This window comes from Eptatretus burgeri, chromosome 11 (assembly GCF_056783735.1).
Source record: "Eptatretus burgeri isolate ZD-2024b chromosome 11, Ebu_testis_v1, whole genome shotgun sequence".
NCBI lineage: Eukaryota > Metazoa > Chordata > Myxini > Myxiniformes > Myxinidae > Eptatretus > Eptatretus burgeri.
The window spans coordinates 41,338,620-41,349,829 of record NC_140971.1 but is presented as its reverse complement, the minus strand read 5'-3'; the positions used below and the strand labels follow the sequence as shown (position 1 = coordinate 41,349,829).

Genomic DNA, 11,210 nt, shown 5'->3' with positions numbered 1-11,210 from the left:
GAGTGCATCCCTCTGCCAGGCTGAACAATTTACGTTTTGTATACCACTGATAGGCCAGATCTGCATCCGTTCCTCAACCCAAATCTAATCAGCTTGTTCTTGTCACCTACACAACTCATTCACCAAATATTGTCATAACCTATCCACAATGCTTTGAAATAGCTAGTTATATTCCACTGTATATTGTTTTTGGCCCGATCTCTAAAGATTAAAAAACACTACAAAACCGAGAGAATTCATAGAACACGATACACCACACAGTGTTTATGATTATACTTCAATTTTAACACAATAATGATTTTAAAGATTTGTTGTTGTTTTTTTAATCCGGAAGTTTAGCACTGTTGAAGCAGTCTCATACACCAATGACCCTAATACATGACCTATATAACATGACCAAGTACTGCAAAACTGGAGGTTCTTGGAAGTGTTAAGGAGATTTGTGTTTTACAGTGTTCAACTTCACATAATATATTAATAAACGTTTAAAGAGGTTTAAAGGCTGATAAATAACTCCATTCCGGGTTTTACACAGTCAATTACACCACCCTAACACGTTACATTAGTTCTTCATGCCTGTTGTTTGTGTCCTTTATGACGTCCTTAAAACGATAAGTTTCCTGTTGGGAATGATTTTCAATTTTGTTTGACTTCCAAGTAGACAGACAGAGTAAAAATATTATCTCACTCCTCTCTGCACATATGTGATCAGGAAAATGCAGAGCCAAAATACGTCAAAACCTCAAACTTTTCATCTGATTCACGTTCAAAATATAACATTCAATTTAAATAAGTTGTTCCTCCATCATAAAATGATAAGACAGATGGACAGACGGACCTGAACCAATTGCTTGACCAACCCCGCTTTTAGCTTCACGTGGTAATTATAATATCTCAATCCGAATCCTCACCAAAATATAATCGGCTGTTCTTGTCACCTACCCAACTCATCCACCAAGTTTTGTCCGAATCTGTCCATAGCTTTTTGAGTTATTGTGCTACATATTGTTTTTGGCCCCATATCTCTCTCAATGGTGATGAATTAATTTTGAAAATTCTCGTATCTGGATCCCGATCTTCATGAAAATCTAATCAATTAGTCCTTGTCACACACCCAAACTGTCCCAGTTTCGTCCGAATCCATCTATAACGTTTTTAGATATCCTGCTCACAGACAGATAGACAGACAGAGAAACAGAAAGACAAACAGGGGTGAAAACATAACCTCCATCTACTCTCTGAGTGAAAGACCCTTACCTTACCACTGCTGCCTTACTACCGCATGCAGTTTAATGTGCATCTGAGGGACAGCACACACATTGATGCACCGCCCTGCCTGCGAGACACCACACTGATAGTTAATAGCTGGGCCGGGATTCAAATGGATGTTGGTGAGGTGAGGTGTGTGTCCCTCTAGGCTATCCTGCCAGCCCAAGCATACACAAAGGGTGGGAAAGTTTCCGAGAAAGCACATTTGCAGCAGATGCAGGAATGATATGAGCATGCCACACGCAAATCCCTGAAATTTTCACGAGAACAGCAGGAGATACAACATGAAATATTTCATATACAAGCTAACCATATAGACCCATTGAGTTAGTGATTGGCAGGACCATCGTATGAATTGTTAGACTTGTGTGAACTGCGATGTGTGAGAGGTAGTGGTGATGAGGGAGTGGATTTAAGTGCAATAGGGAAATCACACAAAAGCATTTATGGGGAACAGCGAACGTAAGCAGACATCATCGAGGAAACTAAGTAACACAGATTGTGGAATTGCTAAACAGGTTACGTTTGAGATGACTGGGAAAAACGCATTTCGCATTCATCGTCACCATTTGCATATAAATGGTATATAAACATCTCACAAAAACAAAGAGAGGAAAAAAAAACTAAAATCTGCTTCAAGCTAAAACATTGATAGTAAAATATATGTTTATAATGCTATTTTGGAGATTCATCTCCATATTACATGCAAAATAAGGAAAGGTGGAGGAAAAGGGGAGGGTGCAGGGGGTTGGGTGTTGCATATTTGGTATACGAGTGTCTGTTTAAAAAGGTAATCATACATTGGATGCAATTGACTGAATTGTTTGTGGTTATAATAATTTTTACTTCCGGTAGATGTGCCCCACAAAATGCCATGATAAGCTATCTATAGACCTTCCCATGGCGTTTGTCCAAGACATAAAAACCCCTGGGGGAGGGAGGAGCAAATTAAGTCGCTACATCCTTTGTTACATGATCCTTTGTCCCTTTGGCAAGCCTGGTTGAGATTGGATAAGTCACGACTGAATGCATCATGGTCAGACAGACACCAAATTGCATATTTTTACCACGGGCGTGCGAAGCCAAAAGCAGGGCTAAAGCAATTGGTTCAACTTGTGTCTGTCTGTCTGTCTGTCCACAAACATCAGTTTATGATCAAGGAACAAGTTCATTTCAATTAGATTTTATATGTTTGAATACGAATCGGAACATTCGTCGGAAAATGAACTTGGAGTTGAGCAGTACTGTAAGCCTGGTGTTGGCTTAGTGGTTAGGGTGGTGGCTTGGGATCATAGGGTCCTGAGTTCAAGCCCTGTTGGCTGCTGAATTAAAATACACCAGGAGGTTGACTCAGCCTGTCATCCTTCCGAGGTCGGCAAAATGAGTACCAGTGTACTGGTAAGGGGGACACTGCATCAGCGGCATAGCCACGTCCCAGCTAATGATGCAACCAGCAGTCACAGGCTGCACTCGATAGAGAGAGAGCAGTATAACTGTGTCTCAATAGCATATGCACAAAGAGGAGCGAGATAATTTTTCACTCTGTCTGCATGTCTGGCAGTCAAACAAAATTGAAAATTATTCCAAACAGGAAACTTGCTGATTTTAAGGATGTCATAAAGGACACAAACAGCGGGCACGAAGAACTAATACAACGTGATAAATAAGGTGGTGTGAACTGTGAAAGACATCAACGTGCGTATATTTTGAAAAAAAAATTCTACAACTTTTAAAACCTCAATTTTATTTCCATTGAATTATATACTTTAACACTGCAGAACACAAACCGACTCCTTGGCACTTTCAAAAAACCTTTCATTTAGCAGTACTTGGACAAAATATTTTGGCATTTTACATGATCTCGACCAATCAAATTTGCTGCATGCAGACCCCTCCATGTCCTTTTTTCTCAAGACTGTGTGGAGAAAGGTGTTTTATGAACTCTCTTTCGATGATTGAAGAGGGAGGGAGGATGTGAACTATTAATCATGATGTGAATGTATAAAAACGCTCGGCTTATCTGCAGTAATATGAAAGCCTATTGTTCTTGCTGGGATTATTGTACACTATCCTTCCCTCTTCCATCTCCAGGCAGTGTACAACATCAACGCTGGGTGCCCTTGATGACGTGCGCCGAAAGGGCATTCTCAGTTTTTACTCTGTTGTACACCGCTCCTTCCCAATTCCATACCCAGCCAATGTATGACGTCATCGTCGGGCGTCGAAGGGAGTACTCAGTTTTTACTCTGTTTGTTCCCTCTTGTTGGCTTCGTGATTAGGGTAGCTGGCTCGGGATCGTCGGGTCCTCAATTTGAGCCCCGTTTCCACTGAATTAACAAAAGGTGGGGTTGACTCAGCTTGTCATCCTTCCGAGGTCGGCAAAATGAGTAATAGTGTACTGACATCATCAGCAGCATAGTCGCACCCCAACAAAATGATAGCTACCTGCATAGTCGCACCCCAACAAAATGATAGCACAGCCAGGCTGTCATACGCAAGAAGAACTCCGTTAGTTAATTTTCTTCCTTGTCTGGGTGATATCTCAACCATCCTTTGAGTTAGGAAGCTGAAATTTGGGGACAAGTGTGAAGATGTGGTTTGGCAAAAACGTTATTTTTTGATGAATCAATTAATTGATTAATTATGTAATTTTTTTGTAGATTTATTAATTTTGATTGATTTCCTTTCTCATCTGGGCAATAGCTCAGGAACCTTTTGAGCAAGGAAGCTGATATTTGGACACGGCAGTGAACAAGTGATTTGTCTATTACGGGTATTTTTGATTTATTGAGTAATCAATTAATCAAGTGATTATTTTTTTTCGATGAATTATTTAATTTTCAAAAAGTTACAGATTTGGATGAAACAGTGGTGCTTTTGGTATGCTATTAGCCAATTGATTAAGAAATTAATTGCATAATTAAAATAAATAAATAAATAGTAATCGTAAAAGGATTTATCAATTAATAAGGCAATTATTGTACATCACTCCCTCCCAATTCCGACTCCATGTGCTGCATGGCGGCATTGGCAATGTCACATGCTGGAGGATTTGCTATTTATTTATTTGGCATAGGGAAAGTGAACTTTGCATGTACCTCCACTTGTTGTGCACCGCTCCTTCCCAATTCCACATCCAGGCAATGCATAATGTCATCGCCAGGCGCTGAAGGGAGTACTCAGTTTTTACTCTGTTGCCTGGTGTTAGCTGAGCACTGAGGGTAGCTGGCTTGGGATTGTCGGGTCCTGAGTTTGAGCCCCGTTTACCACTGAATTAACACCAGGTGGGGTTGACTCAGCCTTTCCTCCTTCCGAGGTCGGCAAAATGAGTAGCAGTGTCCTGGTATAAGGGCACAGCATCAGTGGTATATATGACTGGTGTTGGCTTAATGGTTAGGGTGGTGGACTTGGAATCCGAGGGTCCTGAGTTCAAATCCCGCTCAGCTGTTGAATTTATACCAGGTGGGGTTAACTCGACCTGTCATCCTTCCAATGTCAGCAAAATGAGTGCCAGTCTGCTGGCATACTGTTTTGGAGTGGCGACCCGTCCAGGATTGTGCCCAATAGCCAAGGAGACTGCTTGGACAGTACCAACGCTCTGCACAGAGTATGGTCCCAATGGATGGATGGATGGATCAGTGGCATAATCGTACCCCCACAAAATGATAACTACCCAGCAGCCAAGCTGCAAGACGAAGAAGAAGAACTCTGTTTGCTTGTTTGTTTTCTTGCTTTCTTTCTTGTTTGTCTGGGCGATATCAGCCAACCTTTAAGTGAGGAAGCTGAAATTTGGGCACAAAAGTGAAGATGTGGTTTGGCAAAAACATCATTTTTTTTATTTTTTGATTAATCAATTAATCGATTAATTACTTAATTATTATTGATTTACTACTTATTTATTTTCTTTCTCATCTGGGAAATATCTCAGGCACCTATTAGTCCAGGAGTGTTAAGTCAAATTTGAGTCAAACCCAGAACAAATTTATAACAAGCTGAAACTTTCAGAATATGTTCAGAAAACTGTCAGTAATATCATACTAAAAGTCCTCAAGAATGCCCCTTGGGGCTTTTGAGAAATTCAAGATGGTGTCCAAGATGGCCACCAGCTTGAGATTTTCTCATATTTCAAGCTGAAATCATCATAGAATTAAAAATAATGGGTGAAAACATAGCTTTAAGTTATAAAGAATCAATTACTATGGCTATTTTAAAGATAAAATCAACTTATTACAGATTTAATATGGCTGACATGCACAATACAATGTTTTCTTTTCAGAGCAGGAGATGGAGTCGTGCATCATTTGTAAGGACTTGTGCATCAAGGATTTTGTGCAAGTTGGACCCAAAGGAAGGACAACTCTAGTAGCTGCAAGCCTTGAGAGACAGGATGGTCTTCCTGAACTTCTACAGATACAGGAGTCACTGACACTTCACATTGCCTGTAGAAAAGCCTACACCCGGGAATCATCCATCAGATCTGAGACGAGAAAGTCTGAGAAATCAGCGGCAGATGAGGGATTTCAACAACCCACTCTGCGGTCCAGAACTCCTTTGTTTGACATCACTACACACTGCCTTTTCTGCTCTGAAGTACTGATTACTAGCAGCAGACTTGAAACCAAATGCAGAAAGTTAACAAGCAATGTGGAGACAATAGAGTTCCAGAACAATGTGTTGGAAATGGCAACAGAGAGGGGTGATGAGTGGGGAGAGGCGGTTACCAAAAGAATAGAAGCAAACATTGATTTGGTTGCCGCAGAGGAAAAATACCATCGTGCCTGTGCCCACGAATTTCTTTCGAACCCACAAAAGTTGAAACCTGTTGGCAAACCAATTGATGTTCAAAGGAATTCAGCTTTCAATGAGCTATATGCACATATAGATGACAATGACGAATGTCAATATGCAGTTTCTGACCTCATGGAGCACATGGAAACATTCTTGAATGGTGAGGAAGGCTATTCTCTCAAGTACTCCAAACAGAAACTGAAAGAGCGATACAAAGATGATATCATTGTAACAATCCTCCCTGGAAAATCCAGCATAGTCAGTGTCCGTGAATCTGCTCACCGGATACTTCGTGAGAGGTGGGTGGCAGATCAAGCAGCTGACAAAGCTTGTGAAAATGAAAGAATAATTGAAATGGAAGCTTCAATTATTCGTGATGAGATTCGTTTGTCAGTGTATGATCTCGGTGAATATCCAACCTTGGAAGAAACTGAAAATGGTTCCTCTCTGATTCCTGAGTCTCTGAAGTGCTTCTTGCATAAGTTGTTGGACCCAAAGGGCAAAAATGCTGCTGTAGTGAGTCGGCGATGCACTGCCATTGCTCATTCTGTCATTTCTGCCTGCAGACCAAGGTCTTTCATTTCACCAGTGCTACTTGCCATAGCAGTGTACATACATCGCAAGTATGCCTCTCGCGAGCTGATAGACATCCTCAGTAGCATCAGTTTTGCAGATGACTACAAGGAGGTCCAGCGATTTGAAAACAGCCTCATATCCGCTGGTGAGCCCTCCTATGGCCTCAATGGTTTCACCCAGTGTGTATTTGATAATGCAGATTTCAATGTTGCGACACTAACTGGGCACAACACTTTCCATGCCATGGGTGGCATAGCTTGTGTAACACCACCCGGAACAGTAGAAAAGTCTCCTGCCAAGCGCACAATGCAACTACCCCCAGCTGAAGCAGTTGGCACTTTTGGGCACATACCCATCAAGACATTCAGAAAACCTGCAGTTCCTGCTTTGCAGTCAGTTACAATAGAGCCTCTGCAGATCTCCGACACTCACAGACTGCAAGCATCAGCTCTTGATTCCATTTGGATGCTTGGGTACATGTTGAACTTGACACCGTGTCTGCCTTGGAGTGGCTTCATGAAAACTGTTCTGAAAAGTGATGAGTTCCAAACCTCCAGAATTGAGACTCTCCCATTCATCAATCTGGAACCAAGCAACCCCAGCACTATCTACACTGCACTGTGCTTTGCACAGACACAAAGTGACAAGCACAACCTCAAGATCTGCCCAGTAACATTTGATCAGCCTGTGTATGAAAAGGCTTCTGAAATTGTTGCTGCCTCCAGAGACTTGGACAAAGTGGTGGTGCGACTTGGTGGCTTCCATCTGCTGATGTCCTACCTAGGCAGCATTGGGAAGATCATGACATGGAGCGGGATGGAAAACCTGTGGGAACGAGTGTATGCCAAAGGTTCAGTGGTGCATATGCTCACAGGTCATGCCTTCTCTCGAGCAGTGCGTGCCCACATTCTGACCTTGCTGGCCCTCATCTATGTACTGCTAGACAAGTCAGACTGGGAGAGCCAGACTAACAAGGAACATCTGGTCAGTTTGTACCAGGACACAGTGGACTAAGATGAAGATGCTGCTGAGATAGATGAAGATGAAAGTCTGCAAGAGTTTCAACAGTTTCTCACTCACCACCTCGATCAAGCTGGCACACAGAGCAGAACGGGGAAGTTATTATGGCTGCAGTACATCCACCAGGTGTTGCTCATGCTCAACTTCATCAGAGCTAAGAGGACTGGCAACTGGAAGCTTCATCTTCACTGTGTGCAGGAGATGATCCTGCATTTCCATGCAGCAGGTCATCTACCATATGCCAAGTCTGGCAGACTGTACTTGCAGCAGATGAACTCCATTGCACAAGTCATGCCACCTGAGGAGTACACGTTGTTCTCTGCAAAGGGGTATTTCACCATCTGCCGAGCCAATTAATTCTGGACTGGCAACTTCTCTGAGCAGACAATCGAGCAGTTCCTCATGATGAGGATGCTGAAAACCAGTGGAGGGATGACACAAGCTGGAGGGATAACAGACAGCACCTTAACCAAATGGGTGCATGCACTGCCTCACTGTGTTCCTTTGTGCGATGCTTTGGAAAAGTTCACTGGTGTGCACACTGCTACCTCTGAACAACACAAAGATCTTCGTTCATCCACTCAGGCTACAGACAAGAAAGACTACGATGTCTTCCTCCAGTGGCTGCAGGCACATCCACCATTTGCAGGTTACCAGCCTGATCGCCTAGTGTCTATTTCCACTGGTGTTGTAGCTGACACATCTGTCAACTGTGACAATGCCATGCAGATTGGTCAAGTTGCAGCATCTAAAATAACAGGGAAGCAGTTCACAGAGATCACCCTGCATCGCAGTGACAAAGTCAAGACTATGGGAGATAAGAACAGCATCAACGTCGGGGGGCAAAACACAGAGGTGAATCCCACTCTCTTCTTCAACAGGATCACTTGTGTCCTCAAGACAAGTTCTGACATGAAGCAGTTCATGTCATATATGCTGGCTCCTCAACCTCCATCCCTGTTTCATGATGGTGCCATTCGGAAACCAACAAAGAGTGCCCTAGGTTCTCTCCTCAAGTCATTTGCCCTTGTACAACCCAACATTCCAAACAACTGCCAGTTTGTCATAGATGGAGGCCATCTGTTGCAGTCAGTAGTCTGGCCACAGCCATCAACCTATGGAGGTGTGTGCCAGTGCTACATTGCCTACATCCTGAAGCACTATGGGGTTGGCACTACTACTGTGTTCGATGGCTACAGAACCATCTCCACCAAGGCAGCAGAGCAACTACGCAGGGCAAAGAAGTCAACATCCGGTGACATCCTATAAGACCAGAACATGCAAACCACTACTACTCAGGCAGCATTTCTGGCAAATAACCACAACAAGGAGCGTCTCATAGAGATGCTCAGTAGCTTGCTGAATCAAGCAGGCATCCAGGTGAAGCAGGCGCAAGCTGATGCAGATGCATTGATTGTGTCAACTGCTCTGTCTTTGGCAGTGCCTGGCAAACCGGTGGTTGTTGTCGGAACTGACACTGACCTGCTGGTAATGCTGGTGACTCTAGCAACCACAAACATGGACCTGTACATGTTATTCTGCAAGAACCCCACAACACTCTACAGAGTTCATGACATTCAAGCAAGCATTGGTGACACAAGTAAATATCTGATGGTGCTGCATGCCATAACTGGATGTGACACCGTGTCTGCTCTGTATCGCCAAGGGAAGCGCAAGGCATTCAATCTGGTGCAGAACAATAAGGAGTATGACCTACTCAACACATTCATCAACACGGAGAGCACTCATCAGCAAGTACAAGAAGCAGGTGAAAGCTTCCTCCTGAAGCTCTATGGTGCATCCAGTTGTGCATCACTGGACGTGTTCCGCTACATCGCCTACAACAAGGCAATCAGCAGAACGTCACTTTCCTCAACGTTCCAGTTGGCAACTTTGCCTCCAACAAGTGCTGCAGCCAAGCAACATTCCTTCAGAACATATCTCACTATTCAGGAATGGATGGGGAGGCCCTTGCAGCCAACAGTATGGGGATGGAAACTGGAAGACATCCTGACTCCAGTTGACACTGACCGTCCCATTGCTCCAGACACTCTGCTCAACATGATCTCTTGTGGCTGCAGAGCAGATGGCTGTGGAGTGTCATGTGGCTGCAGGAAGATGGGGGTGCACTGCTCTGCCCTGAGTACAAAGTGCACTGGTCAAACCTGCAACAATGCAGCACCAATGGCATCCTTGCTGGATGCTTACGGAGGAACTGAAGAATGAACTCCTGTTTCTCCAGAAACTGATGATGAGGATGATGTCTGAGGGTGAACATGTGTCATGTTGTAAATATGTTTCACAAGTTTTAACATTTGTAATTGTTTTGTTAAATGTTTTTTGTTAATGTATTTAACACATTACATGAATATTCTTATTTTACTCTATTTTTTAAGGTTTCTATAGTATTACCACAGATATGGTGAAAATTGTTCATAGCCCAGGAGTAATAGGTTTAGACCTATGTATAACTGCAAAAGGATTTCATTAAATCTTCAAAATATTGTTGAAATTGAATTCCCTGCCCCCAAAAAACATATATTTAGACTCATTATTTGCATTTTTATGATGTTTTAAGCCTGAAATATGAGAAAAATCTCAAGCCGGCGGCCATCTTGGACGCCATCTTGAATTTCTCAAAAGTCCCAACGGAGATTCTTGGGGACTTTTCGTATGTTATTCCTGACAGTTTTCTGAACATTTCCTGAAAGTTTCAGCTTGTTATAAATTTTTCCGGGTCTAAACCTATTACTCCTGGGCTATATTGAGCGAGGAAGTTTTGGACACAACAGTGAACAAATGATTTGGCTACAAAGGGTATTTTTGATTTACTGATTAATCAATTAATTATTCATTTTTCGATTCATTATTTAATTTTCAAAAGTTACAGATTTGGACGAAACAGTAGTAGTTTTGGTGTACTATTAACCAATAGATTAAGAAATTAATTATTTGACGATTACGATTTATATATTTTATTTATGCAATGAATCAATCAATTATTGTACACTGCTCCCTCCCAATTCCGGCTCCATGTACTGCACTGCAGCATCGTCGGGCACCAAAGTTCCCCCGGCGATGTGACGCGCTGGAGGATTTGTTAGTTATTTATTCGGCATGGGGCGGTGTACTTTGAATGCACCTCTACTTGTTATTCCTTATTTGCCACAAATCGGATCAATCCTATCTCTCACAGACCGCCACAGCAAAACCTGACTTCACAGGATTGTTCCAAGTCATTTTATCCTTCAATGAACCTAATTGGTCCAACGTATTAGTGGCGATCTTGGATTTATGAACTTTTATTGTTTCAAAAGAATTTCAAAGATCTTCTCTTGAACAGCTGATCCAATTGATGCAAAACTTCAGCGCCATCATCAATGGACCAGGGTGCATCAAGTTTGCGAATAATTATCTCTGAAATAAAATTGTCAGCAGGAGGCAATCAAAATTTGACAAAAAAAACTTTCATCGGTTAATTGATAGATTTTGAACGAGATAACTGGCATATTTAGATAATGGGATACTCGCAAAAGTACTCACCGCGAGTGAGAGGA

At 42.5% G+C, this 11,210-nt stretch overlaps 1 protein-coding gene and 1 pseudogene across 8 annotated transcripts in view; one reads left to right on the top strand and one right to left on the bottom strand.

Annotated features, from left to right (window-relative positions):
- Positions 1-11,210, bottom strand: part of LOC147016926 (uncharacterized) — a 326,657-nt gene that overhangs the window by 45,290 nt on the left and 270,157 nt on the right. The gene's annotated exons all lie outside the window — the stretch shown is intronic.
- Positions 6,412-8,010, top strand: LOC147016927 (uncharacterized; annotated as a pseudogene).